The 9,174-nt window shown below is 46.1% G+C and overlaps 1 protein-coding gene across 1 annotated transcript in view; it reads left to right on the top strand.

Annotated features, from left to right (window-relative positions):
- Positions 1 to 3,947: 3,947 nt before the first annotated feature.
- The window catches only part of LOC124615470 (G1/S-specific cyclin-E), a 180,914-nt gene continuing 175,687 nt past the window's right edge, over positions 3,948 to 9,174 (top strand). The window contains exon 1 of the mRNA XM_047143390.1: positions 3,948 to 4,006. The gene's annotated coding sequence lies outside the window, so the exon portion shown is untranslated. The remainder of the gene's footprint in view (positions 4,007 to 9,174) is intronic.

Here is a 9,174-nt window from a genome sequence, read left to right as displayed (position 1 = left end):
GGCCACCCCGGCCGGCACCTATAATTGTGGAAAGATGTAAGTTAACGCGGGTTAGGAAGAACATCTCCGTAATATTCGGATACAGCATTAATAGTGTCCTGTTTGACACAGTCAAGTCGTTTAAATATCCCGGCGTAACGTTGAAAAGCGATATGAAATGGAACGAGCATTGTGGGAAAAGCGAATGGTCGACTTCCATTTATTGGAAGAAGTCTAGCGAAGAGTGGTTCATCCGTAACGGAGACAGCATACAAGACACTAGTCCGACCTATTCTTGAGTACTGCTCGAGTGTTTCGGATCTGAGCCAGGTCGGATTAAATGAAAACATCGAAGCAGTTCATAGGCGGGCTGCCATATTTGTTACTGATGGGTTCGAACAACACGTAAGTGTGACGGGGATACGTCGGGAACTCAAATGGGAATCCCTCCAGTGAAGGCGAAGTTCTTTTCGAGAAACGCTATTGAGAAAATTTAGAGAATCGGCATTTGAAGCTGACTGCCGAACGATTCCACTGCTGCGAACATATATCGCGCGTAGGGGCCACGAGGGCAACATACGAGAAATTAGGGCTCATACGGAGGCATATAGCTAGTCGTTTTTCCCTCGCTATATTTGCGAGAAGAATAGGAAAGGAAATGAAGTACTGGTAGAGGGTACCCTCCGCCACGCACCGTACGGTCGCTTGCGGAGTATCTACACTACTGGCCATTAATATTGCTACACCACGAAGATGACGTGCTACAGACGCGAAATTAAACCGACAGAAAGATGATGCTGTGATATGCAAATGACTAACTTTTCAGAGCATTCACACAAGGTTGGCGCCGGTGGCGACACCTACAACGTGCCGACACGACGAAAGTTTCCAACCGATTTCTCATACACAAACAGCAGTTGACCGGCGTTGCCTGGTGAAACGTTGTTGTGGTGCCTCGTGTAAGGAGGAGAAATGCGTACCATCACGTTTCCGACTTTGATAAAGGTCGGATTGTAGCCTATCGCGATTGCGGTTTATCGTATCGCGACATTGCTGCTTGCGTTGGTCGAGATCCAATGACTGTTAGCAGAATATGGAATCGGTGGGTTCAGGGGGGTAATACGGGCCGGCCGAAGTGGCCGTGCGGTTAAAGGCGCTGCAGTCTGGAACCGCAAGACCGCTACGGTCGCAGGTTCGAATCCTGCCTCGGGCATGGATGTTTGTGATGTCCTTAGGTTAGTTAGGTTTAACTAGTTCTAAGTTCTAGGGGACTAATGACCTCAGCAGTTGAGTCCCATAGTGCTCAGAGCCATTTGAACCATTTTGGTAATACGGAACGTCGTGCTGGATCCCAACGGCCTCGTATCACTACCAGTCGAGATGACAGGCATCTTATCCGCATGGCTTTAACGAATCGTGTAGCCACGTCTGGATCCCTGAGTTAACAGATGGGGACGTTTGCAAGACAACAACCATCTGCACGAACAGTTCGACGACGTTGGCAGCAGCATGGACTATCAGTTCGGAGACCGTGGCTGCGGTTACCCTTGACGCTGCATCACAGGCAGGAGCTCCTGCGATGGTGTACTCAACGACGAACCTGGGTGCACGAATGGCAAAACGTCACTTTTTCGGATGAATCCAGGTTCTGTTTACAGCATCATGATGGTCGCATCCGTGTTTGGCGACATCGCGGTGAATGGGTGCATAGAGCCTGAGAAATCGCGATAGGCTACAATCCGACCTTTATCAAAGTCGGAAACGCGATGGTACGCATTTCTGCTCCTTACACGAGGCACCACAACAACGTTTCACCAGGCAACGCTGGTCAACTGCTGTTTGTGTATGAGAAATCGGTTAGAAACTTTCCTCATGTCAGCACGTTGTAGGTGTCGCCACCGGCGCCAGCCTTGTGTGAATGCTCTGAAAAGCTAATCATTTGCATATCACAGCATCTTCTTCCTGTCGGTTAAATTTCACGTCTGTAGCACGTCATCTTCGTGGTGTAGCAATTTTAATGGCCAGTAGTGTAGTTTTGTCCATGTCGGAGCTAAGTGAATTCGAGAGTGGGCAAATTGTGCTCACACGATGGGCGCTTCCGTAGCCGAGGTAACCGAAGTGTTCAGCGTTTCAAGAGGCGCCATTTCAATGATTTATACCGCATTTAAGGAGAGCGGAAAAACATCATCATCAAGTCACAGTGCAGAGTAAAGTGTGCATTGAGTGAACGTGTCGGATGGTCGTTGAAGAGTATTGTAGTCAGACATTTTAACCACTAGGCCACGATAAGAGTGGAACAAGGCGGGGGTTCGGTGATAATATGGGCAGCCGTTTCGTTGTGCTGCATGGACGCCTTGGTTACTCTGTAAGATCGCATTACTGCCAAGGACTACGTGACCATTTCGACTGATCTGGTCCACCCCATGGTACAATGTTTGTTCTCCGATAATAATGCTGTGTTCAAACACTGTAGGGCTCCTTTTCACACAATTCGCATCGTCCGGGGATCGTTATGCGAGCACGTGGACGAATTATCGAATTTCTCCTGGCCACCACAGTCGCCAGGTTTTAACTTTATTGAGCCTTGGAGGGAGGGTTGTGTGATCGCTGTTCACCATCAAACATCGCCACCGGAACTTCCCACTATTTTGCAGGATGAATGGTTTCAGATTCCCTTGAAAACTGCGCAGGACCTATGTTTATCCATTCCGAGACGCATGGAAGTTGTTTAGAATGGCAGCGGATTTCCTAAACCGTAATAGATGTGGTAATGCGTTGCGTTTCTTGTGTTTCCATAATTTTGTCCACTCCCTGTATGTACAATGTAACTTTTAATCCGTCTTGATTGCAAAGTGTTTGCCGGCCGGTGTGGCCGTGCGGTTCTTGGCGCTTCAGTCTGGAACCGCGTGACCGCTACGGTCGCAGGTTCGAATCCTGCCTCGGGCATGGATGTGTGTGATGTCCTTAGGTTAGTTAGGTTTAAGTGGTTCTAAGTTCTAGGGGACTGATGACCGCAGAAGTTAAGTCTCATAGTGCTGAGAGCCATTTGAATCATTTTTGCAAAGTGTTTATTCATATGACCGGTTTAGGTTCCATCTTCAGATCTGATATTTCGGTTACAGGAGTAACCCGTCCAAATACGGCAACTTTCAGTTGCTGCGTCACATGTCACATGTCACATCTGTCTGAAACCGATCATACGAATAAACACTTTGCAGTCAAGACGGGTTAAAAGTTACATTGTAAAATCACTGATCGCGGCTATCCTATCAGACGTTATGTCTGTTTTTGCAAACCCTGTATGTACGCCTCTGTACACACTTCTTCACCCAAACATTTATTTTTTCTTAACTTTTTGCTTTTCGTCACGATTTTTCTTTAACAACGAAGACGGTGGCGGCTGTTCTACTTTTTAAGCACGATTATGTAAACATCCCGTTGCCTATCTCACGAGGCGATTCTAGTGGAAGTGCTTCTGCAAGTAACTGCAGCAAGTTGCTGAAATTAATTTGGCCAGGCGATGTGCAGAAATAAAGTGGCGCAAGTTTTTGTTCTCGTGTAAACGTCTCGGCAAGTGCTTGCAGAAGCTACTCGCCGAAGTTAGTAGCTAGTGGACACGCGCATGAAGTTAGTCGTCGCAGAAGCCGTCGGCCGGCAGCGAGGTCTCTCGTGACGGGAGCCGAGTATTCCCGCGAGGGGGAAAGTGTGGTTGTACTGGTAAGGAGCAATACCTGTGGTCCTTTTGTGCTCGCTTCACCTTTCTGCGGGGCACGGGCCCAAGACCCCGGTGTTACGTCAGAGCGCCACGCACGCGCACCTTCCCTTCTCCACACACACACATACACGTTCGTACACGTACCGGCTGGGGAAGCCTGCATCTGGACGGGTGGCAGAGCACCTGGTACAGCCAGTCGGAAGGAGGGGCCCGCGCAGATCTGAGCATAGCTGAGCTTCCGCGAGCAGAGCCTGCCATGATCGTGGTCGCCGCGTCTCCGCCGACACTGACGCTTTGCCTCAAGTTGCCTCTGTGAGTACCGCAGCACTGCGATGGGTGGGCGGCTGCGTCTCACCTGCCTGCCATGCGACTCGCAAGCGACACGTGCGGCCAACCGTCCTCAATTTTTGGCAGCGCTTCCGATTCTCGCAGGCCCCCTTATCCGCCGATCACCTTTTTGTTAACAAAGTGACTGCGTGGAGCCATTGAGTGCGTGCAACCATTACCGTGTTCGAAACTTTCAACGAAGGAGCAACAGAATGGAAATTCGATTGAAGTGATTACCTGACATCATTGCACTCAGGTTTTCTCGGCGTGATCGATCAGTGGTGTGCTTCCGGGTGTTCTGCCGAGTTCCATTTTATGCACAATATTTCATCGACCGATCCAGCCGTCTCCTTTACGTGCAGCAAGTTTCCGCTGTTGCGTGTACTCTCTGCCTGGATTTGAATTAGACTCTCGACTATTATTGTTGGTGTCGCGCCGCTGTTACTGGCCGGTTTTATTCACTCTTGTAAATGTTACAAGAAAAAGATGGTGTCGAAAACTCGTTGCTAGTTACAGACGTTGCTTACAAGGGAACCTCCCCATCGCACCCCCCACAGATTTAGTTATAAGTTGGCACAGTGGATAGGCCTTGAAAAACTGAACACAGATCAATCGAGAAAACAGGAACAAGTTGTGTGGAACTATGAAAAAAATAAGCAAAACATACAAACTGAGTAGTCCATGCGCAAGATAGGCAACATCCAGGATAGTCTAGGCTCAGGAGCGCCGTGGTCCCGTGGTTAGCGTGAGCAGCTGCGGAACGAAAGGTCCTTGGTTCAAGTTTTCCCTCGAGTGAAATGTTTAATTTTTATTTTCAGACAATTATCAGAGTTCAGGAACTCATACATAATCAACTTCGCTCTCCAAAATTCCAGGACATGTTCAGATTTGCTTGGACATATGCAGGATTTGACGGTGTACACACGGAAAAATTTGAAACCGTTAAAAACAGATGCTTTGACAGAGCACAGGGAAAACTGTGTGACTGTGAAACTGTCGCATTCATTTTTTGCTGTTTGTGTGACAAACTCTTATGTTTTCATCACTTTTTTGGGAGTGATTATCACATCCACAAGAAAACCTAAATCGGGCAAGGTAGAAGAATCTTTTTGCCCATTCGCCAAGAGCAGAAGTTAGGTTGGTCGACAACATATTCCTGTCGTGTGACGCACACGCCGTCACCAGTGTCGTATAGAATATATCAGACGTGTTTTCCTGTGGAAGAATCGGTTGACGTAGGACCTTGCGATCAAATGTTTTCAGTTCCCATTGGAGAGGCACCTCCCTTCGTCTACTAATCGCACGGTTTTGCGGTGCGGTCGCAAAACACAGACACTAAACTTATTACAGTGAACAGAGACGTCAATGAACGAACGGACAGATCACAACTTTGCGAAAATAAAAAAAGTAAACTTCTCAATCGAGGGAAGACTTGAACCAAGGACCTCTCGATCCGCAGTTGCTCACGCTAACCACAGGACCACGGCGATCCTCAGCTCACGCTATCCTTGATGTTGCATATCTTGCGCATGGACTACTCAGTTTGTATATTTTGCTTATTTTTTTCATAGTTCCACACAACTTCTTCCCCGTTTTCTCGATTGATCTGTGTTCAGTTTTTCAAGGCCTATCCACTGTGCCAACTCATAACTAAATCTGAGGGGGGGGGGGGGTTGCGATGGGGAGGTTTCCTTGTTCGAACTAACAAATTTAACATAATGTTAGGAACTAAACGTAACTGGAAAACGGTTTACAAACGTAAACGTAGGATGAATAAGAGGAACAAAGCTGGTGTTGAGCCTGTTAAGTCACGCCAAGGCTCAGCGCCACACACAGGTACTCCCGGCAATCTACACCACGCCGACTGTGTTCTTCAACCAATAGAGATAGTGCAGAGGTTAGTACACCGAACTCGCAATTGGTAGGACGGCGGTTCAAGCCCGCGTCAGCCATCCAGGTTTGGGTTTTCCGTAATTGCCCTAAATTGCTTGAGGCAAATGCCGTGATGGCTCCCTTAGAAGAGCATAGCTGATTTACTTCCCCATCGTTCCCTAATGCGAGCTTGTGCTCCGTCACTAATTATCTCGATGTCGACGGGACATCAAACACTAATCTCCTTCGTACCTCTGGTAGTCATATCCTGGAAAATCCTGAACCCGAATTCGATTTCCAAATCCCACTACGCCCTTCAAATGGTTCAAATGGCTCTGAGCACTATGCGACTTAACTTCTGAGGTCATCAGTCGCCTAGAACTTAGAACTAATTAAACCTAACTAACCTAAGGACATCACACACATCCATGCCCGAGGCAGGATTCGAACCTGCTACCGTAGCGGACGCTCGGCTCCAGATTGTAGCGCCTAGAACCGCACGGCCACAACGGACGACCACTACGCCTTTCGATCCTCTTTTGTTTTCACGAGTCCGCACTGATAGTTTGTGAGACGCAAATTCTCTCAGCGTTTCCTAGCTCTGGCGGATTTAACGGTCAGCGTGATTTTAATAAACTGAGTGCTGAATTCCAAGCCTTGTTTAAATTCGTACTTTCGTCCTTGTTTATTAGGCTTTCTGTCGTCTTTATTTCCACAGACTCTTTAATCATGCTGTTCCAGGAATTTTGCTTTCGCACTACGATACTGCTCTCGACGTATTTCATTTCATGATTATATTCGAGGCACTGTAATGTTAAAGACGATCTAATTCTCTTAACCGCTGGTGTGTATTGCGTTCCATGTAAACATGGTATATTTCTTACCTGTGGCAGACCATTGGAACAGTCTAGGGAGACGTAAAGAGCATCAGTGACACGCTCAAATAAAACAACCGAGCAAATCAGCAGTCGTCGAGCACTGCCTCGAACGTAATCACGAAATGAAATATGATGAATCCACTGTCGTGGTGTGCAAATGTCAAATTCTTGCGACAGCACAATTTAGAAGTCTATCGAAATAAATGTGTCAGGAAACCTAATAAGAAGGCGTGAACGTTTCAATTTAAATAACGCTCGGGTTGCGACAGTCAGTATATTCCGGCCATAACATCCACCAAAGCTGGAAAAAAAAAAAGAACAGAGAGAATATACGGTTCACGGAATATCTTTGCCAACTCTAAAAACAAAGGAGCATCAAAGGGTGCAATGGGCTTCGGGAATCGAACTCGGCTATAAACAGCGGCGCGAAGTCAACAATAGTTGACAGTCTGAGTAGGGAGTGTAGGCAGTGTGTACATAGTAACGGCAAAACTCTCAGCACCTGAAGAAGACGACTGGGTCGACGTCGCAATGTTGTACAGAAAATGGAGACAATAACTTGGCAGAACACCCGTAAGCACAGCAGTGACTCCGTTTCGTGCTGTCTGCTAGGAGGTGCTCACATGTTCGCTGTGACGAATTGGCGACAATGTGCGTTGGCCTATGACGGACAGTTGGCAAATTAACTGCTTGCGCGTGTGTACTGAAATGAGCTATGTTACGTGCGTTCGACGTAAGTCACCTTGCGAAATGTGGCACAGGACACTCTGCTATTATAATTTTTCTGCTTTCCTGTTTGAATCGCGAATGGTGTGTGGGAAGAAGGACTGTCGGCGAGACGGATTGCTGATGAATAATTCATGCGTCCGTTCTGACCGGTTGTTTGGCGATCGTTCTTTTGGGCGACCGAACGTGATGCACTTGTAGTAAAGACACAGCACTCGTTTTCAGAAAAAATTGAGTTCATATCCCGCCTGTCCTTCCAGATATAGGTTTTACCATTCTCTCCTAAACCACACAAAGTGGGGACAAGTTTTATAATTGCTTGCTGTTCAGAAGGCAATAATGCTCTGTAATTGTTATACATTATTAAAGCTTACGACGAAATGAATTGTAGGCATCAAAAGATAATCTAACAAACATAACCTAAGTTCAAATGGCTCTGATCACTATGGGACTTAACATCTATGGTCATCAGTCCCCTAGAACTTAGAACTACTTAAACCTAACTAACCTAAGGACAGCACACAACACCCAGGCATCACGAAGCAGAGAAAATCCCTGACCCCGCCGGGAATCGAACCCGGGACCCCGGGCGTGGGAAGCGAGAACGCTACCGCACGACCACGAGATGCGGGCATAACCTAAGTCATACGCATATTCATAGTTACTGTCTAATTATAATATGCTTAAATCTTAATAGTTAGTAAATAGAACACAACACTTGCTTAGGTAACTACACATAGCTTTCAATATTCAGTTATTCATCCCACTATACTTCTGCATCCTTTTAAGTTTAAGAGGTTATAGAATTCCGAAGAACTATATTTCAGATTAACTTTCACCAGCATTATTTCTTTCAAAGTGTCTACTTTCATTTCAGTTTTGATGTCCGTTACTTATTCATCAAAGAAAATGCGCGCTTGACTGTTGTAACTGAAATACGTGACACAAACTCCACAATGTTAGAAATATTTTCATAAGATATATGTCTGACCGTGAAGTGCTGGAACATTTGTAGCCAGTGTGTATCAGTGTCAGTTTTTTCAGTGCTCTATTTCTCTATTTACTGAGGTGTGACAAACTGCTGCATATTAACGCGCTCTCTGAGCAAATCTTTATCATTAATTTTGCAGTTTGGTAACACATTTTAAGAGACTCGTAGCATTTTTGTACCTAATCCCATATAGGTAAATAGCGCAAAAGAAACCATATGTAGTCTGAAAAAACATTAAATGATCCGTACAGCGTTCGATGTATTGTGCACTGCCATCGTAAAATTCACACACGGTTTCAGTGAACTTAATAACGTTTATACTCGCTAAGATTCAAGTTTGCTTAAAGCATTTCATGTAACATGTGGAATGAATCTAGTTTTTCGTTTTTCTGTCATGTTCATTCACGAATCATGAAGTGCTTCTCCGACCTCTAAAATTGAAACGTGTTGTCCATCTACCTTCAATACTGCCGCATGAAAGGCCTTTCACTACTCATCCAAACGGAATACACGCGAAAACATCAGAATTACCGCTAAGCAAATCCAGCTCAGTGACATCAACCTCAGTAACATCAACTTCGCTTCATATAAGCACATGAAAAAAGTTTTACATCACCTCGGTTCTGAGAGTTCCGGAACCTGTACAGAAAATTGGAATAGAGAGCAACATAAACATCATTTCCGCC

This window comes from Schistocerca americana, chromosome 5 (genome assembly GCF_021461395.2).
Source record: "Schistocerca americana isolate TAMUIC-IGC-003095 chromosome 5, iqSchAmer2.1, whole genome shotgun sequence".
Lineage (NCBI taxonomy): Eukaryota > Metazoa > Arthropoda > Insecta > Orthoptera > Acrididae > Schistocerca > Schistocerca americana.
This window is presented reverse-complemented; position numbering and strand designations above follow the sequence as displayed.